The following is a 24,863-nucleotide window of genomic DNA, read 5'->3' on the forward strand; positions in this document are numbered from 1 at the left end:
AACCTTGAGACTTGTGTATAAGGAAGCCTGGGCTAGTTTCCTTGAGGACGAGACCATACACAGAGAGGGGCCCGGCAGGGAGCCATTGCGAACTACCCAACACGTGAGAGAAGGCGTCTTAGACCACCCAGACGCAGCTGAGCTGTCATAGTGGTGCCCAATGAGTGATCCCAGGCAACCCACCCAGCTGAGTCCAGCCCAAATGGCTAGCCCACGGACTGGTAAGCTAATAAACAGAAGTAGTTTTTAAGCCCTTAAATTTTAGGGTGAGACTGGGAGTCATGGCTTACATCTGAAATCCCAGCACTTTGTGAGGCCAAGGCGGGCGGATCACTTGAGGCCAGGAGTTCAAGACCAGCCTGACTAACATGGAGAAACCCTGTCTCTATTAAAAATACAAAAATTAGCCGGGTGTGATGGTGCATGCTTGTAATCAGCTACCCTGGAGGCTGAGGCAGGAGAACTGGTTGAACCTGGGAGGTGGAGGTTGCAATGAGCCACAATTGCACCACTGCCCTCCAGCCTGGGCAACAGAGTAAAACTTCGTCCCAAAAAATAAATAAATAAAAATAAATTTGGGGGTGGTTGGTTATATACAAGTTGAAAGAAACAGGGACATAGATGAGATTATCCTGAAGATATCTTCTAGTCTGAAATCAATGGTCAGAAAAGCCTCAACATTCCTACATCACATCCAAATCATTGAGAAAGCTTATATAGCCAAAAGAGGTCTCCAGATATAATTTGGTCGAACACCTTGTCTTTGGGTGAAATAATACATATAAAAATAATAGCAGATGATATGAATTGAGCTCCTGCCATCTCCTGGATTCTGCAGTCCTCATTGCCAATTCTCACCCTCACACCACTGCACCATTGTCCTCATTTACAGAAAGACGTTTGGCTGGAGCTGCCGAACTGGGATGTGAACCCACATGCCTCTGAATCTAAAGCCCGTGTTCTCCCAACCATACATCTCATTGTCTGTGGGTATTACTAACCCCACTAATAATGCAATTGATAGAAACTTACAGTGACTTTTGCCAATTAAGCAGGCAGTACTGAGAATTCAAATATGATTGAAGAGAGAGCGGTTTTGCAAGTTCTGGAAGCAAACAATTCCATAAGCCCAGAAACCAGGAATCGCTTCTATTTTCTAGTCAGAAAAATCTCAAATTTTCTCAAAACAGTTCCCTTTATCAGCTCCTCTTGTCAAGAGCATCAGTTCCTCTTTTTGATGTTCTCACTTCTCTTTTTATCTCCTCCCTGACATTTCTCCTTCACTTTTCTTACTCCCTTGTACACACATCGTTTTTTCTTTGACAGCTGACCTTCTCAGACCTGATCGTCTTGTTACACCTTGTTCTGCCTTCCAGGCAGCTAAGCACCCTGATCTCTGTCAACCCTCTACCCTAGCCTTCAAGGATGTCTTGACAATAGTCCTCCGATCCCCGACAAGTTCAGCCATCAGCCAACCCCAGAATGAAGTTTCCAATTACACCAAATCCTGTAAAAGTGATTTTGCCACTTGACTTGCAGATCAAAGCAGTATTAAAGTTTTCCTCCCACCCAGGAATCCAAACATAATTTCGTTTCATACTGCCCAGCAACCACGACACACGGAAAAGCACAAATGGGGCAGGAACTACAAGCCGAGTCAGGGCTTAAACGTCGGGCCAGGGCGGTAACGGAGGATGCATCAGGATGTCCAGGCAGGAGCCTTTTCAAAACCCTGAAGCCACAAGGGAGACTCACCAACTGGGGAAAGTGTGGCCTTTTGTTCTCCTACTCCAGAAAGGTGATACTTCCAGGTAACAGGTTTCTTAGAGCTCACCCTCCAGGCAAAGCTTTAGAACAACTGTTGAGTGTTCCCAGTCAGAAACAGGCAGATGAAGGAAGCAAAAGCCCTGTGGTTCAGCGGCTGCACCAGCAGCTTTATAATCCGGGGCCTGGTCTCTCTCCCTGTTGATCTTCTGAAAAGATTGTTATTTGAGAGCCTTTGTCCCTGACATCAGAGCCTGTTCTTTGGTTCAGCCCACGGTCAAAACTCAGGGAGGGGCAAGGATTAGAAAAAGCAAGCGTGTTGAAAAATGTGTTCTTTTTCATAAGAGTAAAGTTAAATCATAGAAGTCTGAAGGAAGGAAAGCTCAGACAAGGAAAAGTGGTAAACTTTATAAAGCCAGCCAGCAAGCAACAATAGCAACAGTAACAGCCCTTTAGGACTCAGAGGCGACAAAATAATGGCACCAGCTTTCAGGCCAAGCTGGATAATAAAGCCCACTTCAACTGCATGAATTAACTCTAGGATAAAAAGCAATATTTTCTGTATTTTAAAAATTGACCACTGTATAGTAGCTCACGCCTGTAATCCCAGCACTTTGGGAGGCCAAGGTGGAAGGATTGTTTGGGCCCAGGAGTTCGAGACCAGCTGTGGCAACATAGTAAGACTCTGTCTCTACAAAAAAACCCAAACAAATGAACAAAACTAGCTGGGTGTGCTAGTGTGAGCCTGTAACCTTAGCTATTCAAGCTGAGGTGAAAGAATCTGAGCTCAGGAGGTCAAAGCTGTAGTGAGCCAAGATGGTGCCACTGTACTCCAGCTCGGGTGAAAGAAGAAAAAAGGCCGGGTGCGGTGGCTCACACGTGTAATTCTAGCACTTTGGGAGGCCGAGGTGGGCAGATCACTTGAGGTCAGGAGTTTCTAAATCAGCCTGGCCAACATGGCGAAACCTTGTCTCTACTAAAAATACAAAAAAAATAGCCATGTGTGGTGGCGGACATCTGTAATCTCAGCTACTTGGGGAGTCTGAGGCAGGAGAATTGCTGAACTGGGGAGGCAGGAGGTTGCAGTGAGCCAAGTTCGTGCCACTGCACTCCAGCATGGGGGACAGAGTGAGACTCTGTCCCAGAAAAAGAAAATTGACTATTTCAGCCTTCCTGGATGTTTCTTTTTACAAAACACAAACTCACAGTAGACGGAAAAGATAAGTTTTCTAAGAAAACTTAACAATAAGGATGTGTAATTCCTATCTGGTTCAGATTGCAGTGATTGGTCCCTCACCCACAGTCACCCTTTACCAATAGTCACCCTCAAGAAGGTACTGTAGAAAACACTAGGTGTCCACACTGAGGTCAGACTTAGGGTTTAAGTGTCAGTCCGTCTTGTAGCTTATCAGGGTTCTTCTGTCTTCCTAGGGTTACATGATCTCTTTTTGAATTTATACCTGTTACCTGAGCCAATATTGAATTATATTGAATTACTTGTCATGTACCTGTTTGGTTGTGTCACCAGGCTGTCAGCTCCTGAGGACAGGTGCTGTGTCTCATTTGTTTTGGTATCCCTGGGACCTATCATGGTCCCAGACTCATGGTCCGTCAGTATAGATTTGCTCAATCTGGGGGATAATAAATGAATTCTACACACTTACTCTGCCATCATTGTGAAGCAAATCAGTGGATACTTGACATAAGTGCAAGATGTGATCCTGCACACAAATTACAATCACGTGTGTAGAAAGTAATTTTTCCATAGGAATAATACTGGAAAGCTAATCATAGCTAATAGTTACACAGTGCTTACCCTGAGCCAGGCATGTTACATATATTAACTAATTTAATTTTCACAAGAACCCTTGTGAAGGTAGATAATATTATCCCTATTTTACCAATGAAGAAATTAAAATACTGAGAGGCTAAATTGAAATCAGACTTTCTGAGATGAATGTGGCCCCTGACCTTTTTTTATTTTTTATTTTTTTGGAGACAGGGTCTCTCTCTGTTGCACAGGCTGGAGGGCAGTGGTGTAATCTCAGCTCACTGCAACCTCCACCTCCCAGGTTCAAGTGATTCTCCCTACTCAGCCTCCTGAGTAGCAGGCACCACCATGCCCAGCTAATTTTTGTAGACAGTGTTTCGCCATGTTGGTCAGGCTGGTCTCAAACTCCTGGCCTCAAGTAATCCTTCCTCCTCAGCCTCCCAAAGTGCTGGGATTAGAGTTGTGAGCCACCATGCCCAGCCACCCTGATCTTTATTAACTGTGTAATTTTAACCTCTCTGTGTCTCAGTTTGCACATTTGTAAAGTGGGGATAAGAGTAATAATATCTCCTGGAGCATTTATGAGGATTAGTGAAGTTAATGCATGTAAGGCCCATACAACTGTGCCTGGAACAAATGGAGCACTGTCATTGTGACCTGTGAAATGTGCAGGATGGTTGGGAAAGGTGGTGGAAGGATTATGGGGTTGGGGGCAGGAATTGTGTATCACCACTCCCAACACAAAAGAGATTTGTGGTAGCAAAGGGAATCATAGCTGGGCACAGTGGCTCAGGCCTGTAATCCCAGCACTTTGGGAGGCCAAAGTGGGTGGATCACTTGGTGTCAGGAGTTTGAGACTAGCCTGAACAACATGGTGAAACCCCGTCTCTGCTAAAGACACAAAACAATTAGCCAGGTGTGTTGGCATGCTCCTGTAATCCCAGCTACTTGGGTGGCTGAGGCAGTGGAACCACTTGAAGCCAAATGGCAGAGGTTGCAGTGAGCCAAGATCGTGCCACTGCACTCTAGCCTTGGGTGACGAGTGAGACCCTGTCTCCCCGCCCCCAGCAAAAAAAAAAAAAAAAAAGAGAGAAGGAATCATCCTCAGGTTTCCTTATCCTGTAAAGAAACTCAAAAGCATCAGCTATTTGGCAAAGGGCCGACAGATCCACTCCTGGATTTCCATGTTGTAGTTAAACCAACAGCATGATCATGAGAAAACAAGCTGCAGATGTTCACAAACACAGACAAGAGGCGTGCACTGGGCAAGGCTCACCGCCTGTAGTCACCCTGCTAGCTCTCACACTGCAGCAAATGCACTGGCCAATGCCACAGCTTGGGCCCCACAGTTACAAAAATATTGCATGTACTTTATTAAAAGGTCTAAAACACATACTATTCCAAATCTAAATAAGTCATACTATTTCAGCATACATGAACAGCTTATACTTTTATTTATCTTAAGCCTAGATTCTAATTTCAGAAAATAACCATTTATTGATTCAACTAACATTTATTGAGCATTTACTATATATTATACAGTGTTCTAGCAGCTTGGACTACATTGGTGTACAAAAGAGACATTCTCACCTTTCTGGAGCTTGCAGTCTAGGAAGTATCTCCAGAGCCATCTCCCTGCATCAAGCCACCACCATCTCTCACCTGGATGTCTGCAGGAGCCCTGATATGGTTTAGCTGTGTCCCCACCCCAAATCTCATCTTGAATTGTATTCTGAACTGTAATCACCATGTGTTGGGGGCGGGACCTCATGGGAGGTGATTAGATCATGGGGGCGGTTCCCCTATGTTGTTCTCATGATAGTGAATGAGTTCTCAGGAGATCTGATGGTTTTATAAGGGGTTTACCCCACTTTACTTGACACATCTCTCTCCTGCCTCCATGTAAAGAAGGATGTGTTTTTTTCCCCTTCCCACCATATTTGTAAGTTTCCTGAGGCCTCCCAAGCCATGCATAACTGTGAGTCAATCAAACTTCTTTCCTTTATAAATTACCCAGTCTCAGGTATGTCTTCATAGCAGCATGAGAATGGACTAACACAAGCCCCTATCGGTCTCCCTGCTTCCACTCTGGCTCTTCCATCCAGGCTCCACACAGGAGCAAGAGGGATGACTAAAGAACAAGATACCACCAAATTGAGTTTTAAAGGTCTAATTGGCACTTATTAGTGATTTTTTAATGGAGCAGCATCTTGCCTGGCAGAACAGTTGGTTTTTTACAAGATAGCTTGAGCAGGATCAACAAAACAGCATAATACAAAAAAGTGGACTGATTAACATCAGCCTACTTCAGGTTACTTTCCCTGTATTCCCTGTAAGGGTTAAAGCAGGGGAACCTTCCTTATCATGTAGGCTCTGGTTGACTGGGCCCTTTGCAATTAGTTGTCAATCTGCTGTTTTTTTGTTTTTGTTTTTGTTTTTGTTTTTTTTCTGTGTGTGTTTTTGGAAAAACTGGGCTATTTGGAGATTTTCCTATTTTTGTTTTTCAAGTTTCAGTTTGATTATGCGGCACTTAGAGTGATTCCATTTTGGTTTGATCTACTGGGCTCTGGTGCAGGAGGAGGTCAGTACAAAACTGTGGCATCCCACCAATTTTATGGTTTATGGTTTATTTTAGTTGTGTTTGTTTGTTTGTTTTTAGATGGAGTCTTGCTCTGTCACCTAGGCTGGAGTGCCGTGGTGTGATCTTGGCTCACTGCAACCTCTGCCTCACAGGTTCAAGCAATTTGCCTCAGCCTTCTGAGTAGCTAGGATTACAGGCATGCACTACCATGCTCGGCTAATTTTGTATTTTTAATAGAGATGAGGTTTCTCCATGTTGGTCAGGCTGGTCTCAAACTCCCAACCTCAGGTGATCCGCCCACCTCGGCCTCCCAGAGTGCTGAGATTACAGGTGTGAGCCAACAGGCCTAGCCCCTATCAATTTTACTGAACATGATTTTTTGTAAACGTCAGATGTATCATACCATCCCCTGCTTAAATCCCTCCAGTAGCTTCTCATCATGTTTAAATACAATGTCAATCTCTGTGGTCTTCAAGGCTACATAGTGTCTGACCTTCTACCTTTTCTACCACTTTTCATTACACCTCTCTCCTCTCCACTCAGCATTTGGCTTCTTTTTTTCCCTCAAACAAGCCAGGCTGGCTCCCATTGGGCTTCAGACTTGTTCTTGCCACCTGAAATGCTCTTCCCTATTTTGTCACATGGCTATGACTTTGTGTCATTTAGGCCTTAGAAAAAATGTCACATCTTTAGAGAGGCCCCCCGCCCCTCCAAAATAAATTATTCCTTCTCCCATATTCAGTTGCTTTCTATCAAATTACTTGGTTTAATTCTTTTCTTTCTTTCTTTCTCTTTTTTTCTTTTTTCTTTTTCTTTCTTTCCTTTCTTTTTCTTTTCTTTCTCTTCCTTCCTTCCCTCCTTCCCTCCCTCCTTTACTCCCTTCTCTCTCTCTCTCTCTTTCATTTTTTGGAGTCTGGCTTTGTCACCCAGGCTGGAGTGCAGTAGCATGATCTCAGCTCACTGCAACCTCCATATTCTGGGTTCAGGCAATTCTTGTGTACCAGCCGCCCCAGTACAGCATGGGTTACATGTGCCTGCCACCATGCCTAGCTAATTTTTTGTATTTTTAGTGGATACAGGGTTTTGCCATGTTGGCCAGGCTGGTCTTAAACTCCTGACCTCAAGTGATCCATTCTCCTCAGCCTCCCAAAGTGCTGGGATTACAGGCATGAGCCACTGTGTCTGGCCCTGGTTTAGTTTTCTTAATCTCATTAATCTTCTTTTGAAATTATCTTCTTCACTCATTTACTTTCTTATTGATTATATCTCTTGTACCCTATTAAAATGTAATCTACAAGCATGAGGACATTGCCTGTCTTGTTTTCTTGAAAGATATCTGACATAGGGTAGAGACTTGGCCCTTGGTGAACAAGTGAATGAATATGAGTTTGGGAAATTCTCTTTTCTCTGGACCTGCATTTCTCCATCCATAAAATTAGGGGGTCAAAGTAGAGGCTATCAAGGATGCTTTCCCACTTTTTATTTTTCTTACTTTTTTGAGAGGGAGTCTTACTCTGTCACCTAGGCTGGGGTACAATGGCATAATCTTGGCTTACTCCAACCTCCGCCTCCCAGGCTCAAGCAATTCTCCTGCCTCAGCCTCCTGAGTAGCTGGGATTACGGGTGCCTACCACCATGTCTGGCTAATTTTTGTATTTTTTTTTGTAGAGATGGGGTTTCACTGTGTTGTCCAGGCTGGTCCTGAACTCCTGATCTTAGGTGATCCCCCTGCCTCAGACTTCCAAAGTGCTAGAATTACAGGTGTGAGCCACTGTGCCCAGCCTCTGCTTTTTAAACTTTATTTTTTTAGAGACAGGGTCTCACTATGTTGACCTGGCTGGCCTTGAACCCTCAAGCTCCAGCTATCCTCGTGCCTTAGCTTCCCGAATAGCTAGGACTACAGGCACACACCACTGCACCAGACTTCCCACTTTTTTTGTGATTCTAAGCACACTTTTGCTAAGGTTGCAGAGGGTATGCCCCACTATTTAACAATGTGGTCAATAAATCCATGCTTAGCTCAGATCCCATAGTTTCCAACTCTGTCGCCCTTGGGCCTCTGTATTTCAGCCTCAGAAGTCCCAGTCTGATATATTGTTCTCTTATGTCTACTGTCCTTTCTTTCACTTCCTTTGAATTTTCTGATGCTCCTGTCTGGATCCATCACATGATTAAAATGAAACGACTAGGAAAAGACACCTGATTCCAGATTGCAACTGACAATAACTTTATGGAAAATGAAGGCAATATTTGGTATCATTTCTGGTACCTCCATGCTGCTGCTGAAGGTGATGGGAACCTCCTCACTGTAAACATATATTGTTTCCTGAGGCAGAAAGTGAGCCTAGAACTCACTGGTAAACATGTTTTATGTGACAGCTATGGTGCTAGGCGCTTCCAGCTAGATTATTTCATTTAATCACCACAAGAATCCAGTGACGTAGGTATTATACTCATCGCCAGAGGTTGTTAAGTGGTGAGTGAAAGAATTAAGCTTCTACCTAGTTCAAACCCCCCTCACCCCACCAGCATGATATTTGTTGAGTGAGAACAGTTATTTCCAGATGATTTCCAGGAGCCTGATTTATTCAACCCATGCCTAGAATAAGCCTCTTCTGTTTAGCCTCTGTACTTTTTTCGCATGCTGGTTGTCTCATCACTAGATTGTCAGCTTCCTAAGTCAGTGTCAGATTTCCTGAACACACAGCAAGCAGTGAAGAAATATTTGTTGAATAACCGAACAAATGAATACAAGAGAATGAAAAACTAGTTTTTAGCTTTTGCATCCCACTTATTCCCCTTTATACAGATGCTCAGACATCTTCCACTGAAACTTGTAGGGCAAGGGTTAATGCAAGCTGAGTGTCAGGATTCTAAAAGTGCAAGGAAGCTTCTCAGAGCTGCAGAAGACAGCATAATGCCTCTTGGAAGTCTGTTATACTAGCACTTCTGCAAGGCAGGTTTTCATCCATAGACCAAGTGTATGATCTCAACGTCTTAAATTTGTTCATTATATTATTCATGGCTTCTTTCCAAAAACAACTACATCCTAAATTCTGACCACATCCTCTGTACTGCTAGTTATGTAGAGTTAGGTAACAAGATAGAATGGTACACATGAATATGCATTTCTCCTTCATTTTCATTAATAAGAATGCAGAGCATGTTTTTTTTTCTCATATTCAGGCAATTTAATGCTTATTCTTGGAATCTGTCTTGCCAAGAAAAGAAGACAGAAAGAGCAGCCTACGCTATTTCATAAAGTTAAAGGAAAGTGATGCATTGCTTCTGTGTCTAAGCAGAAAGGTGACGACAATACTTTCACTTCTCATACTGTAATTAAAATCCACTATTATTGCATTCAACTTAATTCACCCTTGGTATCATGCGGTTTTAAGGATGTTAGGAAACCAACACAAATCCAACATTCTGGACTTTGCTTTAACTTTAAGGAGTTAAATGTTGCAATATGAGATTCTCAGCATCCTCCTTCCCACCCCGCCCACACACACTGGTCAAATATGCAAGCCAGAGGAAAGGATAGATCTCAGTCTTTGTGTTAGGATGCAGAATGCTGAGGAGATGCCTGGAGGTTTTCTAAATGTTACCACCATGAATTTACTGCTCTTGGTTCCCATCAGGGATAGTGTAGGTTTGGAAAGACCATGACTTGCAAACCAGATCTACTTCAGAATTCACTCACTGGGTCAAAGGAAGCTTGATGTTGACATCAGTTAAAGGTCATTTGTTTGGATTACAGTTTACTTATTTTCAAAAAGAGTTAACTCTTGAAATAACCCTTATCTCCATGGCTGGTGCCTTTTCCAAGTCCTCGCTGGCAAACAAAGCTGGCTTGCAAAGATCAGTGTGGCATTTAAACCCTTTTTATTCATCTACTGATAAACCAACTGACCTGACAAACCACTCCACTACATCAAAAATTACTGCAGAATTACATGCCAAAGGGCTTTAACTTTGAATATTTCCTCTTGAATCCTTGCACTAAATGTTATCATGAGAGTGATTATTCTGCCTCGGTAATTGAAAACACACATATTGTTTCCATATGATATTATCTCATCCTGAAGACCTTGTTAAGTTTTGTCTGTAGGTGTAGTTACACGTATTTACCAAAACATACTCCTGAGGAGCACTCCTGGAATAACTCTGTAACAAAATCTGTATTTGGAGATAAAGTACTGCTAGCAGTACAAATGCATCTGTCTATGCCAAATTAGGTAACTTATTTATGAAATTTGATTTTGTGTAAAAAATATTTTTCTGGTAATGTCATTGTTATATGTTCTTATTATTCACTGTCATTTTAACTTTCAGATTCTAGTATCTAAATTCTTCTTTCTCAATCTCAATAATAATCCAAGTTTGTGATTATTCCCTATCATGTATTAAATAATTTATCATGAAATCTCAATGAATCTGTGGAGAAAAGGCCTAAAAGAAGCCTCGTTACACGATATAAATGATAATATAACTAACATTGGAGGATATTATATACTTTAAATGAATATGTTTCAGTCCATCAAGAACAGGTGCAAAATAATTGAACTCAGTCTGTAAATAGTCAACCTATTTCCCAAAAATGAAAAGACATGTCAATGCAAAGAAACAGTAGTGCCGGGTGCGCTTTATAGAAGAAAGGAGCTATTTATTGGGTATATGTATATGGGTGTAACCTATTATTTATTAACAATGACCATAGCTTTTAAAAGTCATCATCTATTTAGCTCTGAATCCCTTTGACGTTATTGGCATAGAAAAAGAAATCTATCTGATTCCCTCCATCTTGTTTTGTTTTGTTTTAAATCATTCTGGCATCTCCTTGCCAGCACCCAAAAACAGCACCTGATCAAGCCACAGAAGTAATGCATTAAGCCTGGTGGTAGATCTGTCTGAAAGACATGGTCCACTTTTCTAGCTTATAAGCAACCCATGAGGTGTTGGGAATCTGTCCTACTCATATTACCGTGGTCATGGGTAGTTCCTGTGCTTTGCCTAATGGGATCCAACATTTTTTGCATTCTTGCCCTAATCACCTGAACCAGAGACTCATGCTTGACCCAAAAGCTAAACATGAGCAAGAATGCTGCCCAGCACATTCTATTTGTTCTATTTTGGAGTTTGATTAGCAACTTAATAACATCTTTGCTCTTGGCATGTCTTAAAATCATGATGACAAGTAAGACAAACTAAAGAGACAGGGCTGAGAGACAAACAGTGAGAAGGTGTAGAGCAGTACCATTAATAGAAGCCATGAGGCACCAGGGTCATGAACAGGAAGAAGCGACGGGGCAGAGATGAAACTTGCAAGAAAAAAGTCAGCCCTGGCAATGCAAGTGAGTAGGGAGAAGCAGAACAGAGAAGCCGGACCACAAGCCTGTGGTTACCAGCCTGGTGGATTGCTGGGCAACAGAATGCTGCAGCACTCTGAGCAACATTCCAGTTCCGGAGGCCTGGCTGTGCAGGGCTGAGGCTGTTTCCTGACTTCCCTGTGAGATCCTGACAATAACGTGCCACCCATCCCTTGAGGAAACTGCTCCGTGTTCCTTGTCACCTGAAAGAACATAACAAAAACATCCAGCCATAGCAGCATGTAGGAATTTGTCCACAGAGGAATTTTCCAGCTTTGACTGGGACAGGAAATTGCAAACATCAATAAAATTGACTTTGCTTTGCCGTTATACAATTTTTTCAGTGTTTTTTTTTTTTTTTGGTAATTATGAAAGTAAAACTACATCAGACTGAGCACAGTGCCTCATGCCTGTAATCCCAGAACTTTGGGAGGCTGAGGCAAATGGATCACTTGAGGTCAGGAGTTTAAGACCAGCTTATCCATCATGGAGAAACCTGGTCTCTACTAAAAAAAAAAAAAAAAAAAATTAGCTAGGTATGGTGGCACATACCTGTAGTCCCAGCTACTAGGGAGGCTGAGGTGGGAGAATTGCTTGAACCTGTGAGGTGGAGGTTGCAGTGAGCTGAGATTGCACCACTGCACTCCAGCCTAGGTGACAGAGTAAGACTGTTTCCAAAAAAAGAAAGAAAGAAAGAAAGAAAGTAAAATTACATTCAATGCAAAAGACTTGGAACTTAAAGAAAAAACTTGAAGAGGCTGGGCACGGGGGCTCACTCCTGTAATCCCAACACTTTGGGAGGTCGAGGCAGGAGGATCAAGTGAACCCAGGAGTTCAAGGCCAGCCTGGGCAACATGGTGAGATCCTGCTTCTATTAAAAAAACAAAAAACAAAACAAAACAAAAACTTGTATTAAAAAAAACAACACTCATAACTCCCACAGTCAGAGATAACTGCTGTGTGTATACAGATGTTCATCCGTGTGTTTTAAAGCAGTGATAACAGGACTAGGACTCTGTCTCAGTTTTAGCCAAAGTATGAAAGCAAGAGATTCAAGACATCCAGGGGAGTTGTGAGAAGATGAATCAGGAGAACTTGCTTTGTGGGATTTTTGAAAATAAACAAAAGCCAAGGCTCTCTAGTTAGGGTTTTAAGTCCTCTTACTTGAATTGAGTTGGAAGAGTGAAGACAGAGGCAGGATTTGTGAGGAGGCTTTCTCTAGAGCCAGGTAGCTTAACCAGTACTACTGGAAGAGCTTAATTATGTCCCCTGTGGTTTGGAGGAAAAGGTAGATTGGTATCTGCCTCCTGCCTGAGAAGTCTGAGTTGGAGAAACTGGGGCCTGCCAGTTGCTTTGACTGCAGAATGAAGTGCATAGCCCAGCTGTCACTCAGTCCTCATTTCCAGGGTTTCTCAGGCTACCATGGTGAGTGTGTCCCGATGTGGGCCCCAGGAGAGGCTGAGGAGGCATGGGGTTCTCTTAGTTCATGTCTGCTAGAGTTGGCTCCGGGGGTGAAGAAACCTGAGTAGAAAGAGGTTGGGGGTGAATCCCTGGATTCGTAGCACAGAGCAGGGGTGAGTACATCATGTGCATGGAAAGAGCTGTTGGAGAACAGTGCTGGGCCGCGAGCCATCTTTGCAAACCTCAGATGAGCACATAAGAGAGGAGGCAGATTTAAACATCTGCCCAGCCCAGAGAGTGTGATGCCACCTTAAAACCATTCTAGTCAAGCAGCAGCTTTTCTGCATGTACCTTCCATCCAGATTCAAACCTGCCTCCCAGCCACCCTGTGCTTCAACCCTGGAACAGTAAAAAACCACCACTGAATGATGGAAAGGCAGGGCTTGATGGGGAAAGGGAAAAGGATCAAATCCTCTTCACCGTCCCAGACGGTTGCTCTGCGGCAAGCAGTGGCTGTGTGAGGGGCTGCTCCTCTGAACAAAGCTGGGATTAATCTAGGACTAGGTGTTCTAATGATTAATGATTTGAGGCTGTGTTTGTGTCTTAAAGTGACCAAAAGACTTTTATTACCTGTGAGTGAGCAGAAAAGTCTAGGAACTGCCTTGTATGTGGCATTTAAAGGGATTGTAGGAGATGGCCGTACACAGTGGCTCATGCCTGTAATCCCAGAACTTTGGGGGCTGAGATGGACAGATCACTGGAGGTCAGGAGTTCGAGACCAGCCTGGCCAACATGGTGAAACCCTGTTTCTATTAAAAATACAAAAAAATTAGCTGGGCATGGTGGTGTGCACCTGTAGTCCCAGCTACTTGAGAGGCTGAGGCAGGAGAATCGCTTGAACCCGGGAGACAAAGGTTGCAGTGAGCTGAGATCACGCCACTACACTCCAGCCTGGATGACAGAGCTAGACTCTGTCTAAAAAAATAAATAAAGGGATAGTAGTAGGATGCTTTCTGGTTATATTCCATGATTCCTACTTGCTCCACATGTCAGTTATGTATGCATACATTTTCAAAAAAATGCTCTTACCCTATGCATGCTGTTGTCTAGCCTGTCTCCCACTTAGCATTATATTAAGAATGCTGTGCTAGGCTGGGCACAGTGGTTCATGCCTGTAACCCAAGCACTTTGGGAGGCTGAGGTGAGCAGATCACCTGAGGTCAAGAGTTCAAGACCAGCCTGGCCAACATGGTGAAATCCTGTCTCTACTAAAAATACAAAAATTAGCTGGGCATGGTGGCACATGCCTGTAATTCCAGCTACTCAGGAGGCTGAGGCAGGAGAATTGCTTGAACCCAGGAGGCAGAGGTTACAGTGAGCCAAGATCGCACCACTGTACTCCAGCCTGGTGACAGAGTGAGACTCTGTCTCACAAGAAAAAAAAAAAAAAAAGAACGTTCCGCTACGCTACATCAATATTCTACCACTGTATCCCTATACATATGTACCTACTTACTTCCCACTGGAATTATTTCTAATTTTTTACAGTCATAATGTTGAAATAAACCCAGTTCAAAACTAGTATTGCGCCCATCTCTGATTAATTCCTTAGAATCAATTTCCTTGATGTGGAATTGCCAGGCCAAAGGATGTACATGTTTTAATGACTTACTAAATCTATCATGCCTACCCTGGTGGAAGGTTGTATCAAATTTTTTTTGTATGAGGGTCCATTTCCCCATGTCCTCACCAATACTAGTTATGTCTATTCTTTTTAATCTTTGCTAATCTGATAGGCCATAAAACTTTTTTTCTTTTTGCGTATTTCTTTGAATACTAGAGAGGTTGAACATTATTTATTGTGTGTACAGGATATGTCTAGCTTTTTTTTGTTGTTGTTTCTTTTTTTTTTGACAGAGACTCACTCTGTTTTACCCAGGCTGGAGTGCAGTTGCAAGATGTCGGCTCACTGCAATCTCTGCCTCCTGGGTTCAAGCTAGTCTCCTGCTTCAGCCTCCCAAGTAGCTGGGATCACAGACAGCCACCACCAGGCCCGGCTAATTTTTGTGGTAGTAGAGATGGGTTTTCATCATGTTGGCCAGGCTGGTGTCAAACTCCTGACCTCAGGTGATCCACCCACCTAGACCTCCCAAAGTGCTGGGATTATAAGCGTGAGCTGCCACATCCGGCCTATAGTTTTTGATAATTTATCTGCTCAACACCTTTGCTGATTATTTTAGCTCAGGTACCATTTGAACTATTGGTTCTATGAAATTCAACGTAAAGAACCAAGCAAATGGCAAAATTAGCAACTCTTGGCACTTGCTTCACAGTGCAATTCACAGCCCAGTCTACATCACACTAACCGGGAACTCAGATTGGCCACTGCAGTGTGCCACAGCTCAGTGCTGAATGTGGTCTTCAATACACCTGCTTCCTGATTGTTTGCTTCCCATTGCTCTTGCCTTTCTTCACGTTGCATGATTACAACAAAGAGAGGAATAATGTGGTCCAACCGCACAGATATTAGTGTCATATACACTGTCTGTCACTGTCTTCATCTTTTCCCAGCCAATCGCCCCGGCCTGGCATGGTAGCAAAAATCACTGTCCAAGCTTACATGAAAGTTCTGGGCCTGGTTGGCGGGGATAATCAGGTGAGGGGTTCTAATCCCTTTATTATTTGGGCTGATCAAATAACATTTATGCGTCTCATCTTCCTCACCTGTAAAGCTCAGTTCTTTATCACCAGCCCCATGCTTGTTTCCCATGATTCCGTCATTTAAACCCTGGGTGCCAATCATTCCAAGCACTTTGCCATGCTCTCTAGGCAATTTTCCAAGTTTCTCTTTTGTTTACAATGCCCTTTCTACATATTCTTTGTCACACAATCTAACTTCTGCTGGCACTTAGCTAAAGGGTTGAAAACCATTTTTTTTCAAGTGGGGAAAAAAATCCAGTTCAACCATAATGAGCATTTAAATGTGTAAGAATAATGTGAAGACACCATGAAATTCAGGATCTGTTGGTAGAAAATGATATGTACAAAGTAGCAATGATATAACATGACTGATAATATAATACTGATAGAAAATCAAGATTTTTGCTTTGGCATTATGAAGAAGGATAAGAGTAATTCTAGCTAAGGGCTGGGAAAGCATTCATGAAGACAGGCCTTAAAAGACAGTCAGAACCAGACTTGCTGGGGAATAAACTCCACTACGTCTGGGTCTGAATCCATTATTGTTCATCACGAGTGATGCTCATTCTGCAGTGAATGAGTGAATAACACGGAAAGTAGGTAAGGTGCGCATGAAGAGGGATGTGGGGGAGTAAATGGGTGAAGGCTTTCATCTGCAGACTTTCCTTCTGAGTGAAGGAAGCTTCGTTTTTTGTTTTGTTTGTTTGAAGTGGCTACAAAGTTTTTATTTGCTGGCCTTGCATCAAGAGAAATGGATCAAATCATGAGGTTGATTTTGAGGTTGATTATTATCTATTAATAGTTTCATTACAGTCTTGTGTCACTGGGTTATGAATAAGAATTCCAGGCCAAGCATGGTGGCTCATGCTGATAAGTCCAGCACTTTGGGACACCGAGGTGGGAGGATTGCCTGATCCCAGGAGTTCAAGAATGGCCTGGGCAATATGGCAAAACCCCATCTTTAAAATAAATAAATGAATAATTCCAGTCACTCTGAAATGCTCTCATTTCCTTGATAGATTCATAGAAGAAGACTCAATACTAAGGTCATGCAAGTCTTCTGAAGGCTTCCTATGCTCTCATGTAAAGAATGAGAGTTGGAGGGGAAACTGAAGATTTCCTTTTGTGGTCTTATGCCAGTCACTCAACACAGATAGCACCAACACACTTTATAATCACTCCTCAACGCAACCGATTCAGCCAAGAGCCAGAGCTAGGGAGAAAGGGGCCACAAAACCCTTTCGCACAGATTTAACTTCAGTTTTTATCAGAAATGATTTCGTGTCTCTCTTCTATTTAACATTTGCAGAATTTTAAAAGACAAACAGTTAACTAAATCTCATTTTCTATGGGCAAGCCTGTTAAAAATTAGTGAACATTTAGCAGAAGTTACCGAAGGTGAACAGATTTGCTGGAGAGGGGAAGAGAAGGAAGCCAGGCAGGACGAAATCTGACAAGCCTGCTGTGACTACTCACCATAAACAAACACCGGCCTTCTTTAGGACTTTAGTTTCCAATGCCGATATGAACTGTCTTTCTGAATTGAAGATTTACATATTCCAACTACTGATTATACCTCAATAAATGTGTTATGTGGAATTGGCTTAATGGAAGCATTAAGCCAGAATCGGGAGTCATTCTCCGTTACCTACCTCCCGCTTATCACCTGCCACTTCAAGACCAGCCTCTATGAAGTTTTGCCCGATAATTTCAGCTCTCATCCATCTTTCTCTTCTCCAAAACGCTACCTCATTGCTGTCTGTGCCATCCATTAAGTACTTAGTCACGCATAACCTAATATTCTTGGTTAAGTTCTTATGTCCTGTCCTACAAACAGATTGTACATTTCTTGGGTCCTATGCTTCATATTTACCATAGCAGATTGCATAGCCCATACAAAGATTAGGCCTTCAAAATATTCGTCAAGTATTTCTCCATTAAAAATGGAAACATCACAAATCTTGATCCCCCAGATATGAACGGGACTTACTTAAGCAAACATCATGGTAAACTGGAAAGAGATATGTGTTTCCTTTATCCTTGTGCCTGCTGAAGATATTATTCTTAGCCTTGCCGTTTTGAATCCAGGCGTGTGTGTTCAACATATTTAAGCAAATTCTGGAATATCAAGGCCAAACAGTCTTCTGGGGGCTTCACCCTGGCGCACAGCAGCTTACCTGGTGGGTGGTGGGTAGCACACGGTAGAATGATGGCTTTGTCTCTCTTGAGTGACTCTGGACACACTTCAAAAGCAAAATCCACAGTGCCCTATCCTGGTGGGCAGAAAACACTGAAGACAGGGGGTTTCCCACTCGCTGAAGATGAAACACCCTTCTGGGACCCCGTACCAAAGGGGAGGGTGCCGGTGAAAGCCAGCGTGTTACTGCTTCATGGAGGAGAAGCAGTTACTTGAAATAAAATGTCTTACTTTTTTGCAGGGTGGGGGTGAGGGTGTCTCAATAATCAGTTGACCTTAATTATTTTTGCTGAGAATAGGAGAGATAAAGCTCCTGACTGAAGTCCAAAGCTGCAGGGGAGGAAATGACAGCACGCGCGGTTTCCTCTGGTTTGCTGGACACCTGCTGCCTGGCAGGCTGCTCACCATGGCTGGCCCGTGTGGTGGTTCCCGAGAGCCAATCGGTTCCTTCCTGCAGTGTCAGGTGGCTGCTCTCAGCTTTAACCCCAGAAGTCCTTCACTGGGCCATCTGGAGCTGGGGAACAAGTTCCATGCTCCCTTGGCCAGAATTCTGCTTTGAAATCTGTCCACACCTCTCCCCAGTCTTGGTCACAGGCCTAAAATTTGACCTCAATCACTGAGAGATAATGTACAGCAAGAGATATGCCTTTAAATATTTCAAAGTTGATGGAAGAATTGATAGCCTTTAATATTCAGATATATTATCTGAATACCCTGGAATCACAAAGTATTAGAGTCCACTTGGACCCACTGGTTTCAGGGTAAACAGTAGGTCAAAAGCCAGAAACCTGAGTTCATATGAACTCTCCTTTCTCCTTCCTTCTGCGGCCAGTCAGCCACCAAGTGCTGCTAATTCGACTTTCCAAATATTTCTTAAATCACTTGCCATCTCTTCCTCCCCAGTAGAGGCCCCTCAACACAATTCTCTTCTAATCCAGGCTTCACTCACCACCCAGAGCCATCCACCTAATGTGACCTTGTCATTCAGTGGCTCTAAACATTTCAGCGGCCCCCCCTCCCCTCCAGTTTTGTCAAGCTCAGAGGCCTCGGTTCAACACACAAGTCCACTGTCCACCTCTAGCTCACTCTCTTGCCTGTGGCTGCCTCTCATGTTGCATTGTGGGCATTTCCACTGCTGATGGTGTCTGCATCTGGCTGGCGTCTTTGACGTCTTTATGGCCTAATGTTGTTCACTCCATTTGCTGTTCACCTTTATTCACCTCTCACCTCGTTCAAGACACAGTTCAGGCATCACCTCCTTCAGCCAGTCATCTGGAGGATGGCTAAATGACTTCTGTGGCCCTCTGTGTGACTAATGTTATTTGTCATGTTACAGTGAATGCACTGTTATTTATTTATTTATTTATTTATTTATTTATTTATTTATTTATTTACTGGAGACAGAGTCTCGGTCTGTAACCCAGCTGGAGTACAGTGGTGTGATCTAGGCTCACTGTAACCTCTGCCTCCCAGGTTCAAGTGATTCTCCTGCCTCAGCCTTCTGAGTAGCTGGGATTACAGGTATGCATGACCATGCCCAGCTAATTTTTGTATTTTTGGTAGAGGTGGGGGTTTCACCATGTTGGCCAGGTTGGACTTGAACTCCTGACCTTGATCAGCTCACCACGCCCTCCCAAAGTACTGGGACTATAGATGTGAGCCACTGCACCCAACCTGTATGTACTGTTTTTAAATCAGCCTTCTTTATGGCATTGAAAGGTTATAGAGAACAGTTTTATATCTCCGGTACCAGGTTCAGAGTAGTATCTCAAATATATCTGCTAAATAAATGAGTGCTATGGAACAGAGGTGTTATTGAATCATGATATGGAAGAAAAATCTATGGGCTCTTACTTTAGAGAGGAAGATGGAGGTCCCTAGACCTCTGGTTTTGGGACAGTGACAGGTTCCAAAGACAACTGCTTCAATGTTGCAAATGGAGGGGCTGATCAAACCTGCCAGCTCCAAGAAAAATAAGCAACATTGTAGTGCTACTCCGAATGCTTAATGCTGATGGTTGATGTACAATCAAAAACTCCAGATGACTGTCTGCCTCCCAGGAAGGAAAGTAGATCTGAGCCAAGAGAGTAACCAGAGCGTGGCCTGCCTCCTGAAATGAACCAGGCCTCTAGAGGTGTGGAATCTTCCAGCTTCAGGAGGCTGCCACCTGTGAGTGCAGCACCCCTGAGATTAAGCTCAGGTAAGCTGAGAACAGAATAGCATTTTTTATTTTTTATTTTTCGAGATGGAGTCTCACTCTGTTGCCCAGGCCGGAGTGCCGTGGCACGATCTTGGCTCGCTGCAACCTCTGCCTCCTGGGTTCGAGCAATTCTCCTGCCTCAGCCTCCTTAGTAGCTGGGATCACAGGCACATGCCACCAGGCCTGGCTAATTTTTGTATGTTTAGTAGAGATGTGGTTTTACTGTGTTGGCCAGGCTGGTCTCAAATTCCTGACCTTAAGTGATTTTTCCGCCTCAGTCTCCCAAAGTGCTGGGATTACAGGTGTGAGCCACTGCGGCCAGCCTGTTTTTTCATTCTTTAGAGACAAGGTCTCACTCTGTTGCCCAGGCTGCAGTGCAGTGTCGTGGCCAGCTCACTGCAATTTCAAACTCCTCTGCTCAAGCCTCTCAAATTGTTGGGACTACAGGCATATGCCACCATAGCTGCCTAATTTTTAAATTCTTCTGTAGAGATGGTGGGGTCTCACTACATTGTTCAGGCTGGTCTTGAACTCCTGGCTTCAAGTGATCCTCCTACCTTGACCTCCCAAAGTGTTGGAGTTACTGGCACGAGCCACTGCTCCTGGCCTGGAAAAGTATTATCACTTTGATGATAAAACTATCATGGTTGTTCTGGAGCACTGTTTGGAAATTGTGGCATCTACAATATTCGTGAGGTGGGCTTTAGACACCTGCAAGTTGTTTTTAACAAAACATTTATGTTTACATGTTTGTATTTACATTTATGTATTGTTTTGTGACTATGAACTCTCCTTAAGGCTCTGGAAGGCCCAGGACAAGGTGTTATAAGTTGACACATGGGGGAAATGAAAGCCAGTCTAAGGAAGAAGGTGGAGCCTGAGCTCAGTAGAACTGGGTGTACAAAGAGCTGGGTAGAGCTGGCTGAGGGTGAGGGCTAGTATGGCTTTGAAGGTGGAGACAGCTACCCTGGAGGGAGCATGTTACTCATAAACCTTTTAAAGACTTGCCTGGATGGCAGAGGCAAAGCAATTACACAACCGTGGATAGACATGACCTAATTTATTGGCCTTTGCAGTTACCTACTATGGAGCCAGTGCTATGATATAAACTACAAATAAGAATGAGTTTTGGTGGGGCGAAGAGGGGGGTTGCTGAGAATAGGGGAGAAACTGATGTCCTTAAGGAGGAAGAGGCACTGGGAAACAGACCAGAGAATGAGGAGAAGTTGGCAGACTCTCCCTGATAGACTCCCCATGGAGAGGGCCATTGTCAGACATCCCCTGCCAGAGCTTTCTCTACTCTGAGGAGGAAAGCCCTTAATACCCACTACTGAGGGGACAGGTTTGAGCACACAGAGCTCTCCCTTGGCCCCTGGTAATGCTGAAGAGGAGCTTCCAAGTGCAAGCACGAGTGCAAATGTAGTAATTCAGCCAGCAACTGAGATCTCTCCTCAATACACAATCCCCAAAGTCATTTTCATATACATTTTTGACGTCTGAAAGAGAAGAAGGGCACCATATATAAAATGCATGACAGCAGTGTTTAAAATAGGCATTGAACATCACCGCTCAAGTTGAGCCAATGTGAACAACTACAGTGGGGTTCAAAGAAGCCAGTTCACAAGGCCAAGCTCTAATCAGCTCGTGGGCACGACAGCATTTGTGTTTATGCATAACCTGTAGTGAGACAGAACCAAAACAACTAAAAGTAAAAAGTGATTCTTCCAGTTGCCTGACTAAATAGCTCCCGGGGCAGAACTCTTTGATCCTGCCAAGCAATTTTAAGGCGGGAAAGTACTTCACACAAGGTTTACTCACTGTCCCCTGATTGGTTTCTCTGCTTCTTTTTATCTCTGTGAAACCAATTCACTGCGCTACATTAACTATGTACCTGATATAGGAATAACAGCAATCACACTTCTCTGTATGAAAGCTGTGTTTTCCCCTATGATTTCCTTCTTAGACTTTATGAAAGCTGGTGCTATAGCATTTTGCCTCATCAACTCTTTGTGGTTATTATTTATTTGGTTGCTCCAGTCTTTTCCCTAAAGGGAATTATCAAGGGTCTCGGAAGGAGATGGAAATCAATGGTTCTATTGACAATTTGCTACCTCTGAAAAAAACAAATTTATGTAATCCTACCTTATAAACAAAATATATGTTAGGTGATATTTTGTAATTAAAATGTATGTTGTATAAAATATATGTAATTACAAAGTTACTTTAAAAAATTAAAACTAGAAGTGAATATTACTCTAATCTCCATGTGAGAAGAGTTATGTCATCTTAAAAACAAAAGGTGAGGCAGGAGAATCACTTGAGGCCAGGGTTTTGAGACCATTGTAGGCAACATAGTAAGACCTTGTCTTTACTAAAAGAATTTATCTATTTATTTTTATTTTTTATTTTTATTAAGATGGGGGTTCACCATGATGGTCAGGCTGGTCTTGAACTCCTGACTTCAGGTGATCCACCCACCTCAGCTTCCCAAAATGCTGGGATTACAGGTGTGAACCACGGCGCCTGGCCAAGACTTTTAAAAAAATTAGCTGGGTGTGGTAGTGCATGAGTCCCAGCTACTCAGGAGGCTGAGGCAGGAGGTCACTTGAGTCTAGGAGTTAGAGGTTACAATGAACTGTCATTGCACTGCTGTACTGCAGCTTGGGTGACAGAGCAAGACCATCTCAAAAAGAAAAAGAAAAAGGAAATTTAAAAGGAGGTACATTTGGCTACATAGAACTGGGAAAAAAATCTATTTTCAGATAAAGAGAAGTTACGTGCAAACTGAAACCTGGGGAATACATAGGACAAAAGTCAATTTCTTTAATGTCTGGTGAAATGCATAAATCAGTCAGACAAAAACCACACCGAGCCGTGTTTAACAGTGTTGACTGCCTTCTAGAATACATTTCCCTCAACTTCCCTCCTTTCTGATGTTGTTGTCAACACCAGAGTATTCAGGCCCAGGGGGTGGATCATGATTGGTGGAAGTCTGGTATTTCTTGTTTTTCTAATTCCCTTGCAGCTAAGGATGGCCACATGGCATGGTTCCAATCAAGGATATATAAAGTAGAAATGTCCTTGAAGGCATCAGAGAAGGCCTTTACTTCTATAATAAAAATGGCTCTTCTTGGATATATATCCCAAAGAGGCCATGGTGTCCACTCTTTCTTCTTTCTTTCTGCCTCAAATACGAATGTGATGTCTGGAGCAGCTGCAGCCATTTTGTGTTACAAAGACACCATCCTGACATCCTTTTTTTTGTGATGGAGTTTCACTCTTGTTCTGCAGGCTGGAGTGTGCAATGGCTCAATTTCAGCTCACCCCAACCTCCACCTCCTGGGTTCAAGCAATTCTCCTGGCTCAGCCTCCCGAGTAGCTGGGATTATAGGCATGTGCTACAACACCTGGTTAATTTTTTGTATTTTTAGCAGAGACCGGGTTTCTCCATGTTGGTCAGGTTGGTCTCGAACTCCCGACCTCAGGAGATCTGCCCGCCTGAGCCTCCCAAAGGGCTGGGATTACAGGCATAAGCCATTATGCCCCGCCCATCCTTAAACCGCTAAACCAGCTAGCAGTTGCCTGCTTCCAGATGTCTTGTTATGTCAGAAAAATGAACCCCCAAGTTGTTCAAGTCATGGTTAGATTTTCTGTTACTTGTGATCAGAAGCATTCTGGCTATAGAGGTTGATTTACAAATGGACAACAGTATGAATAGACAATTCACATATCAAGAAATGTGAATAGTAAACATATGAAACAGTTTAAGTTCATTATAATCACAGCATTAGAAATTAAATGAAGCTTTTTTTTTTTTTCCTGCAAAGCCGGTAAAGATTTTTAAAAAGTAATACTGCCATTCAGGGATAGAAAGGATATGTTAAAACAAAGGCCTTCCCACACTGCTGGTGAAGGTGTAATGTGGTAGAACATTTTTGGAAAGCAGTTTGGTAACATGTAACAGGAACTTAGAAAACATTTTTGTTATTTAAATAAATGGTTCTACTTTTTGGAATTTACCCTTGAGATAATTAAAATTGAATTAAGAATGTAAGCATAAAGCCTTGCCAGTGTTACTTAACATAGCAATAAGAAACAAATAGAATAAGAAAACATCAAAGAGACTAAAATATTAGAATGATTAATTAAATTACAGAATATATTCAGTAGAATAGCAACAACAAATTTTTTTTTTTTTTTTTTTTTTGAGACGGAGTTTCGCTCTTGTTACCCAGGCTGGAGTGCAATGGCGCGATCTCGGCTCACCGCAACCTCCACCTCCTGGGTTCAAGCAATTCTCCTGCCTCAGCCTCCTGAGTAGCTGGGATTACAGGCACGCGCCACCACGCCCAGCTAATTTTTTGTATTTTTAGTAGAGACGGGGTTTCACCACGTTCACCAGGATGGTCTTGATCTCTCGACCTCGTGATCCACCCGCCTTGGCCTCCCAAAGTGCTAGGATTACAGGCTTGAGCCACCGCGCCCGGCCAACAACAAAATTAATGTTGACTCTGAATCTTTAATATGAAGCGGTTGTTTTTATGTTATGATCTTCATAAGTAACACAAATACATAAGACCACAACTGTGTTAAAAATAATGTGGGGAAAGGCCAGGTGTGGTGGCTCACGCCTGTAATCCCAGCACTTTGCGGGGCTAAGGCAAGCAGATCACCTGAGGTCAGGAGTTTGAGACCAACCTGACCAACATGGTGAAACCCCATCTCTACTAAAAATACAAAAATTAGCCTGGTGTGGTGGCACATGCCTGTAGTTCCAGCTACTTGGGAGGCTGAGACAGGAGAATTGCTTGAACCAGGGAGGTGGAAATTGCAGTGAGCCGAGATCACGCCATTGCACTCCAGTCTGCATGACAGAGTGA

At 43.2% G+C, this 24,863-nt stretch overlaps 1 protein-coding gene across 4 annotated transcripts in view; it reads right to left on the minus strand.

The window, feature by feature from the left end:
• EXPH5 (exophilin 5) overlaps positions 1 to 24,863 on the minus strand; it is an 85,193-nt gene that overhangs the window by 42,188 nt on the left and 18,142 nt on the right. The window contains exon 1 of one of the 4 annotated variants that reach the window (XM_074400539.1): positions 17,764 to 24,296. The exons of 2 other annotated variants lie outside the window; for them this stretch is intronic. The gene's annotated coding sequence lies outside the window, so the exon portion shown is untranslated. Of the gene's footprint in view, positions 1 to 1,755; positions 24,297 to 24,863 lie in introns of those variants that run through there. One more of the 4 variants, XM_074400540.1, reaches the window with a different exon arrangement.

This window comes from Saimiri boliviensis, chromosome 6 (assembly GCF_048565385.1).
Source record: "Saimiri boliviensis isolate mSaiBol1 chromosome 6, mSaiBol1.pri, whole genome shotgun sequence".
NCBI lineage: Eukaryota > Metazoa > Chordata > Mammalia > Primates > Cebidae > Saimiri > Saimiri boliviensis.